The sequence below is a fragment of the Grampus griseus genome, assembly GCF_964374135.1.
Source record: "Grampus griseus genome assembly, chromosome: 4".
Taxonomy (NCBI): Eukaryota; Metazoa; Chordata; class Mammalia; order Artiodactyla; family Delphinidae; genus Grampus; species Grampus griseus.
Genome location: NC_138997.1, coordinates 104380512 through 104390365, shown reverse-complemented (window position 1 = coordinate 104390365; position 9854 = coordinate 104380512).

Sequence of the window (9854 nt, the reverse complement as noted above, 5' to 3'; positions counted from 1 at the left end):
TTACTTTGCTCCTTCATCTGCTGCATATTTCTCTGTTTTCTCATTTTGTTTAACTTACTGTGTTTGTTGTCTCTTTTTCACAGGGTGCAATTTCGTAGTTCCTGTTGCTTTTTGTGTCTGTCCCCAGTGAGTAAGGTTGGTTCAGTGGCTTGTGTAGGCTTCCTGGTGGATGGGACTGGTGCCTGTGTTCTGGTGGATGAGGCTTATCCTATCTTTCTTGTGGGCAGGACTCTCTCCAGTGGTGTTTTTTGTAGTGTCTGTGACCTTATTATGATTTTAGGCTGCCTCTCTGCTAATGTGTGAGGTTGTGTTCCTGTCTTGCTAGTTGTTTGGCATGGGGTGTCCAGCACTGGAGCTTGCTCATCATTGAGTGGAGCTGGATCTTAGTGTTGAGATGGAGATCTCTGGGTGAGTTCTTGCTGATTGATATTATGTGTGGCTGGGAAGTCTCTGGTGGTCCAATATCCTGAACTCGGCTCTCTTACCTCAGAGTCTAAGGCCTGACACCTGGCTGAAGCACCAAGACCCTTTCAGCCACATGGCTAGGTACATGGCGAGTTTCTTGCCTTTTGGTAAGTGAGGTCTTCTTCCATCATTCAGTAGGTGTTCTGTAGGAGTTGTTCCACATGTAGGTGTATTTTTGATGTATTTGTGGGGAGGAAAACAATCTCCATGTCTCACTCCTCCGCCATCTTAAAGTATAATCACTAATTAGCCACACATTAATCAGTGATTGGATGCATGCTGCCACCAGAAAGAGACATGAACTCCAGTGAAACTAGTTGCCCCTGTTGGCTGAGTGCAACTACTAGAGAAGGGTTCAGTTGTGAGACTTCTGCATGATAGGCAGCACTCCTGAGAGCTGGAATAAAAATGAGGATCTAGGTCCCCATTATAATGATTCAACAGACAAGAGTTGTGAACAGTATTAAAAATCTGTTGGATACATAGTAGCTGGCTTAGAAGAGTAGAATGGGTAATGCTGAGTCCTAACTGTCTGCTAACTTAAGTACAACAGGCAAAGTGGAGGGTACTGTAAGGCAAGGAGCTAAAAATGAGGTATTAAGAAAAGGCTCCACATAGATAAGACCACTGTGCAAATTTGAAACCTGTGAAAGGAAGATGGGAAGAAGTAGAGATGGGTAGGAAGAACCTCATATCGCAATATAGGTCTGAAAAGTCTCAGGGGACCCAAAGCGGAACTCCCCAGAAAAGACTGCCCATCCAAGGACCCCTTCTCTTGGGGAGAAATGGACAGTCCCTATCATTTCACCAAGCTCACTCATTGGCTGTAGGTGCCCAGGGAAATGTTGTCTCTCCCCAATGTCACAGTGATCACAATGTCACTACAATCCCAGGCAAATCCAAGTTCCTTCTTTCAGGAAGATCAGAGTTGTACATCTCCATGGCACCACATGTCAGAAACTTGCTTATAAGGGAGAAATGCTTTCATATTCTGAGTGGAAGGAGTTTCCAAACCAGAATTCTATAATTTGTTAAACTATCAAACAAGAATGAGGATAAGAATAAAAAAAATCTTAAGTCCTAGATATCTTAACAACATAATAATTTTTTAATATATCCTAGGAAAGTAATCTGGGAAGAAAATTCCCCAAACAAGGGAGTGAACCAAGAAAGAGGAAGTCATGTAATCCAGGAAGCAAGACATTCCACATAAGACTACTCAGAAGGAAATTTCCATTTAAAGTAGGGTTAAAAAGAAATCAATGAAAACTGGAATAAGAAGACATATCCCCTCCAAACTGCACAAAAGACAAAGAAAAAAACAAAAGTTCTTATGTGTTTGTCTTATTTAAAACAGTTTCACACTTCCATTATCTATTTGTGGAGAGGATAATTAAGGATATATACATAGAAACCCAAGCTAAAATAATCAAGCCAATTTGTAAAATGAGCAAATTAATAGTATCATACAAGGAAGGAAATGATTTGTCATAATACACAATAGTACACAGCAAGGCTCACCTTTGAACAATATTTATGTAGTCATAATTTATATACATTATATAATGACAGGAGATAACTGTTACCTAATCACTTTTGGTGCATACGAGTGGCAAAATGTAATGGGAAGTGATGGAGAAAGAGGGTTAAAATTGTATCTTTCATAACAAGAAGTCAATAGATAAGATCTCAAAGCAAAAAAGAAACAAGCTCAGTTTAGATATATTATTTATAAATACCAAAGAGAATAGCTATAATAACTGGAAGTGATTTGGGAGGAATGAGAGTTGGGAGTAGAGTGTTTTCAGACTTTTAGTGCTACTTGAATTTTTCAAATTCGGTGCATATATGAACTTTCATAAGTAAAGAATTTAGCAGAACCACACAAGAAGAGAAGTCATAAATACCAGACCAGTAACTATGCCATGGGCATGGGAGGAAAGAGAGGTGAGTTTTGCTCTCAAACAACTTCAGTGTAGCTTTGATAATAATGCCACCTTATACTTGTATATCACTTGGCAGAACACTTGCATACATGTCCTGATATGCACACATTTTCCTCACATACCTCTCCTCTGTGCAGGTTCTTTATTGATTACTCTTTACTCTGTGCAAAGTCCTTCAACTCTTCTCTACCTGGCAAACTCCTACTCTTTCTCAAGATGATGCTACAAAATCATCCTTTCTTTAAAGACTTTCCTCATACTCCCTGTCTCACAGCAGAATTAATTATTCCCTCATTTAAGCCTCCCATAGCATATATCCTGTAGCTTCATCATGGCATCCCCACCCTCTAGCACCATTAGCTACCTTTTTGTCTCTCCTGATGAACTGTGAGCTACTTCTCTTAGAGTAGGGACATGTTTTATTCATGTTGTGTCCTTGCTTCCTTTTACTGAATCTGGCACACACAAAGCCAAACCTCGATTCATAGCTTCTAAATTAATTACATAGAGTGTCGTTACACGTCAGAGAAGGTAGGGCAGCTATCATTAGCTTTCTTTTGCTGGTGAAGAAATTGAGTCTCAGGTTGACTGAGCACCTTGCCTGAGGTCACAGAGTTAGCAGCTGTGAGGTACTTTTGGTCTTTGACAAAGTACATCTCTCATGCCCACATAATACAGAAGAGGGTTATTTATTACAAAGATAACCATGGTCTTCCCTCCAAGTCCCTTGGTACACCCATTAGGCACAGTATCAAGGTTCAGTTAAGCAAAGGGACTGGCCCAGAGTGGCCTTCGGTTTACTCCTGGTCATTAAGTAGCATAGTGCTCCACTGTAGAATTGGCCCCGAGGAGCCTTGGGGCTCTTCAAAGTTAATGATTCTTACTTCCTAATACCAGGTCCCAGTGGGCCCCCAGCCTAGAACAAACTCTGCCTACTTTCGGAGGTCGCGGGCTCAAGGCTGACAAGTGAATGGTAATGTGATTCTCTGGTGCCGAGTTTTCTTGGGAAGGAAAGCCACAAGGCCATAGAGTACAGAAATGCTAAGGAAAAAAATTACGGGTGTTAATATGGAACACATTATATACATCATTACATGGCAACAACAACTCCACTCACAGACTATCTGGGTTTTGCATGCTCTCTCTTTAAGTTCATAAAGCTTATTTATAAAATTCAGAGCTTTAAGCATAGCAAATACTTTGAAAAATAAAGTTTTTTCGGAGCAGGTGTGATTGCAGCTGCTCAGGTGCTGGCACTAAATAAATGTTAATGGAATGATTAGAGACTTAACAAGAGTAGCAATAAAAAGATTTTTCCAAATACCCATTTAAGTCTTAAACTAGGTAAAACGTCCATGCCAAATATTTCATATCAATTAATTCCAAATGGCTTTGACTTGATTTTTATCAATAGCGCTTTTTCTCTTCAACAACATAAAATCAAGCAATGTATTCTCAGAACAATACTGTCCAAAGAGAAATTGATTTTAAGGCATTTTCTTCATTATCTGTCATCCTGACAAGACTGCAAAATCTTTGAGATTCCATTCATGTTGTTTTCGCCCTTTCCATTAGCAGTAAAAGTGCTCAGTACCATTTTCTTCATACATTAACCACCCAGGGAGTTCCCAGGATGGTTTAATTTCAGAATAGAGTACTGATGTAGTGAACAATATGCAAAAAGTGACTTATTAGGTTACTTGCAAAATAAACCTAATTTAAGAGATCTGTCCCTAGATTATTTTGCAAGGGTGTATGTGTATATGTGTGTGCACATGTGTGTGCAGGTATTATATGGCAATTTGTCTATAAATTATTTAAAATAATTTATTATTTAAATCTGAATAACAGTTACATCTTTTCATGAAGTGTACATACATCTGGAGCTAATGGAAAAGTCAAGAATAGAGATAGTAATGCGGAAGTCCTCAGCATATACAAAAGTATTAGCACGGGGCTTCCCTGGTGGCGCAGTGGTTGAGAGTCCGCCTGCTGATGCAGGGGACACGGGTTCACGTCCCAGTCCTGGAAGATCCCACATGCCACGGAGCGGCTGGGCCCGTGAGCCATGTCCACTGAGCCTGCGCGTCTGGAGCCTGTGCTCTGTAATGGGAGATGCCACAACAGTGAGAGGCCCGCGTACTGCAAAAAAAAAAAAAAAAGTATTAGCATATTATGGATATTATGTACAAATACATTCATATTGTTAAGTAGCTAAACATATATATATATAATGAAACATCAAAGTCCACCTTCCAACTATCATCTCCTATTCCTCCCAATGTTCAGTCCCCTCCCTTGATTTAAGAGCATCATGCATGTTTGTCATTTATCCTTCCAGTCCCATCTCTAAGCATTAATGGACCTAACTAACTTTTTATAGTATACCATGTTTTCCTTTATTTTTTAGTATGTATTTTTTATACTGCAAGTAATTATTCCATTTATATTTATACATATTTTCCACTGAACATATATAAGCATACAATTTCTCATATTATTCAACATTCTGCAAAAATATTATTTTAAGCATTTTGGCATAAGTTGTATTCAATTTTGGACATTTATGTTTTAATAAAATCCTTGCTATTATAAAAATGTTGAGAAGGTGTTGGAATCAATAGGTATCTATATTTCAGATTAGCTTTTAGGCAACGATTTGAAAAAATAAAATTAGGGCTTTACATAGAGACAAATTTTTCATCAGACAGAATGCAACAATTTATATATTTATTGATAATTATGTGAGTGGCCATCTCCTTTATTTCTGTTACCATGGAGTATCATTATTTTTAATCTTTGATCAACTGACTAACAAAAATATTCCTTAATGATAAAGCACTTCATTTTAATTTATTAGTGCCAAGGCCGAACATTTTGGTTAATTAGGCATCTGAATATTTTTAATTTTCCAAATTAAAATTGCTCATGTAATTTACCCATTTTTCTTTAGTACTCTGCAATCCTTCTGACCAGCTCCTTCCTACCACACATCCACCCCGACCAGGGAACTTGTGCTCAGCTTTCTGTCATTCTAGATTGGCTTTAATTTTCTTTGAATTGTCTAAATGGAATCATACAATATATTTTCATTTTTTGTATGGCATCAGTTACCCAGAATTGTTTTGAGAGTCCTTCATGTTATAGCATATATCAATGTCATTCCTATTTGTTACTGAATAGTTTTCTATTATATGGATACTAAGGAACACTGTTCACTCATTCACCTCTTTACAGACATTTGGGTTGTTTCCAGTTTGGGGTTATTATGAATAAATTTGCTAAAAACACTCATAAGTTTCCTTGGCATACTCAATCATTTTTAAAAATATTTAACCATTCTGATATGTGTGTAATGGTATCCCATTGTAAGTTTAAATTTGCATTTCCTAATGACTGGTGACACTGGGCATCTTTTCATATACTTAATTGTCATCTGTATATCTTTTTAGTGAAAAATAATGTTCAAATATTTTGCCCATTTTTAATGGATTGTTTACAAAGTTTTGAGAGTTATCTCTTATGAATATAAGTCCTTTAACAGACATATGATTAACAAATATTTTCTCCCAATCTGTTGCTTGTCCTCTTATTTTCTTCAGTGTGTTTTGAAGAGCAGAACTTCATGGTTTTTATTAAGTCTAATTTATTAATTTGTTCTTTTATGGATCATGTTTTTGATGTTGTAGCTAAGAAATGTTTGCCTAACTCAAGGTCACAACAGTTTTCTCCTAGAATATTTATAGCTCAAGGTTTTGCACTTAGGCATATGATACATTATATTTAATTTTTGTACATGATATAAAGTACATATTGACATTCATTTTGTTACATATGAATATACAACTATTCTAGCACTATTTGATGAAAAACTACCCTTTCTCCACTGAATTACTTTTGTATTTTATCAAAAATCAGTAGTCCATATATTTATATTCTATTTCTAGACTCTCTAACCTGCTCCACTGAAAGTACCATGTTGACAATACCACATTATCTTGATTGCTATAATTTCATAATACTATGTGAAATAGTGTAGTCAAACTCCCAACTGTGATCTTTCTCAAAACTGTTTTGATCCTTCTAGAACTTTTACATTTCCATCTATATTTTAGCATTGACTCATCAGTTCACTGAAAAACCAATTCTGCTGGTTGCAGTGAATCTATAGATCTATTTGGGGAAAATTGATATTTTAACAACATTGAGTCTATTGACTAATGAGCAGGGCATACCTTTCCATTTATTTAAATCTTCTTTAATTTATCTTAATAATAGTCTGCTGTCATTGTGTGTTCTATAAATATTATGTCAAGTTGGTTGATCATACTCTTCAAATCTTTGATATAATTACTGATTTCCTGTCTAATTATTCCATCAATTATTGAGAAAGAGATGTTGAAATCTCCAACTTTAACTATGGATTTAACTATTTCTTCTTCAATTTCATTATTGTTAATTTCATGTGTATTATGTTTCTATTATTAGGTACACAAACATTTAGGATTGTTATGTTCTCTTGTTGAACTAATCCCATTATCATTATGAAATGACTTTGTTTCACCCAGCATTATTCTTTGCTCTGAAATCCCCCTCCAACAAAGAATGTAATTTTTCATCCTTTTATTTTTAACTTGTTTGATCCTTTATATTTAAAAGGTGTTTTCTTAGGTAGCATGTAGTTGGGCTGTCCTTTTTTATCCAAACTGAGATAAGTTGAGTCAAATTGAGATAACTGTGTCATTTAGACTATTTACATGTAATGTGATTATTGATCTGATTAGCTTTCACTATAATTTTTTGTTATTTGCTTTCTGTTTATCCCATCATTTCTCTGTTCATTTTCTCCTATTTTTCTACTTTATTTTTATTAATTCAATAACTTGTATAATTCAATTTACCTATGTTGATTTATTAACTATAATCTTTTAAAAATTTTAGTGGTTTATTTAGTTTTGCATCCTTTACTTATTACTCTCTACCTTCAAGTGATATTATATGACTTCACAAATAGTTTAAGAACCTTACAATACTATACTTGAATTCTCCCCAATGTTTGTGTCACAGTTGCTATATAGTTTACTTTTATATATAGTGTCAAACCTGCATTACAGGATAATTTAAACAATTATTTTTAGATTGATTTAAATAAAAATAACACTATATTATGTATTTATCTATGTAGCTATTATTTTCTTTGCTCTCTATTCTTTTATGTACATCCAAATTTCCTTCTGATGTCATTGTCTTTCATCCTGAAGAGCTTTAAAATATTCCTTGCAGTGTGGTTCTGCTGGTGATTTTTTACCCATCATTTGTCTAAAACTAATTTATTTTTAAAGATAACGTACCTGGATATAAAATTCTAAGTTGACAGATTTTTTTTTCTTTCAGAACTTAAAAGATTGCCCCACTGTCTTCTGACTTGCATTGTTTTGAGCAAGAAATATTCTATCACCTTTATCAATGTTCCTCTGTAATTTCCTTCTTTACTTTCCTTTTATGGTTTTGAGATTTGTTTATTATTAATTTTGAGCAATTTGATTATGTTGTGCATGCTGCAGTTTTATTCATATTGTGTGTCTGTGTACATGCATGCAGCACACACACTTAGAGTCATTGAACTACTTGGGTCTTTGAGTTTATAGAGGTCATCAAATTTAGAAATTTTCCATCATTATTTTTTCAAAAAAATTGTTTTCTCTTTCCTTTGTTTTTGAGACTCCAATAACATCATTTTAGGTGGTTTTCATTTTTCTCACGGTTCACTAATGCTCAGTTGATTTTTTTACTGTTGTTTTCACTTTTATCTCTGCATTTTATTTGAGTTTCTACTGTTCTATCTTCAAGTCCATTAATCTTTTCCTCTGCAATGTTTATTATAGCAATAATCTCATCTAATATATCATTTATCTCAAATTTTTACTTCTAGAAGTTCAGTTTTTTTTAATATTTCTCTACCTGTACTTATATTTTTAAACACATAGAATATGTTTATAATAATTATTTGCATGTCCTTGTCTGCTAATAACTGGTTTCTATCTATGTCACAACTGGATCAGTTTTTGATTGATTTTTCTTCTCATTATGGTTTGTATTTTCCTACTTATTTTAATGTCTGGTAATCTTTGAATAGATGCCAAACATTATAAATTTTACCTTGTGTGGTTCTATTTTTGATAAAAACACTTGAGCATTCTTGTTACACACAGAAGTTTCTTGGAAATAGTTGGATCCTTTCCAATTATTTTCAAATTTGTTAGGTATGGTCAGAATAGTTGTTAATCTAGGGCTAATTATTACCAACTACTGAGGCAAGACCCTTTGTGTAAAATTCTTCTTGGAGATAAGACCCAATGCCCCAAGAATCATGAGGATTTTCTGGTTTGGCTTGTGGGAATAGGCACTAATTTTGGCCTTCAAACCCTGTTTGATGTTCTTCTTTGCCCCAGCCTCAGATAGTTTCTTCTCCTTCATGTGCTGGTCTACTGAATACTCAAAGATAACTATGTTCAGAAGTTCAGAGATTTTTGTCTGTGCTGTCCTCTCCTCTAGGTATTCCAGAATTTGAACTCTAGATGTCTGTGTCTCTGAAGCTCTCAACCCTATTTCCTTAATTCACAGATACTGCAAGAATTCTTGGGGTCCTTCATCCCTGCACTGCATCCAGGAAACATTCAAGGCAATGAGACTGGGAAATAGTAGGACTCACCTCCCTTGTTTCCCAGATCTCCGGATCACTGTCCCTTGTTGCCTGATAGTCAATATCTTGTAAACCATACTTGAATGGAATTTAGAAAACACATACATGCATACATTGGTACTTAAAATTCATTATGAATGTTGATAGGTCAATATGTTAGGAAGTTATAAAAAAAGCTCCATTTTCCTCAAGTTATTTATGGTAGTCACTCACTACCTTGTAATTTGGAGGTAGAAGTAACCTAGATATCATCCAATTCAATGACTTATCAAAATTGACCTCAATGAATCTCAGAACGTGAATTGTTTTGCCTTAAGTCATATCATTTATGGAATTGCTGAAAACAAACTATTATTTTACATTTGACTCCAGGGTCTCACAGTGTTCTTTGCAAGGAATAAATATTCTGTAACACTTTGACCAACCTTCAGTACCTTCTAAACTGAATCCAACAGAAGGAAATTAAATTGTGTGTGTGCCAAGATATAGGTTATGGCTTTTCCCTCCTTCTGAGAGACTTTCTCTCAAGTATTCCTTTTATTTCTATGTTCTTTCTCTTTGGTTAAGTGCAGACATTCAACAACCAGAGGTTAATTCAACAGGAAAAAATACAGGACAAGTGCCAACTATTATTTTATTATACCTGTCAATTTCTGTGATTATTTCTGTTTTGACTTATTCCTTGACAAGTCTGAATTGAAAATAAAATGATAGATATTCTTTCTGAAAGAAGATCAACA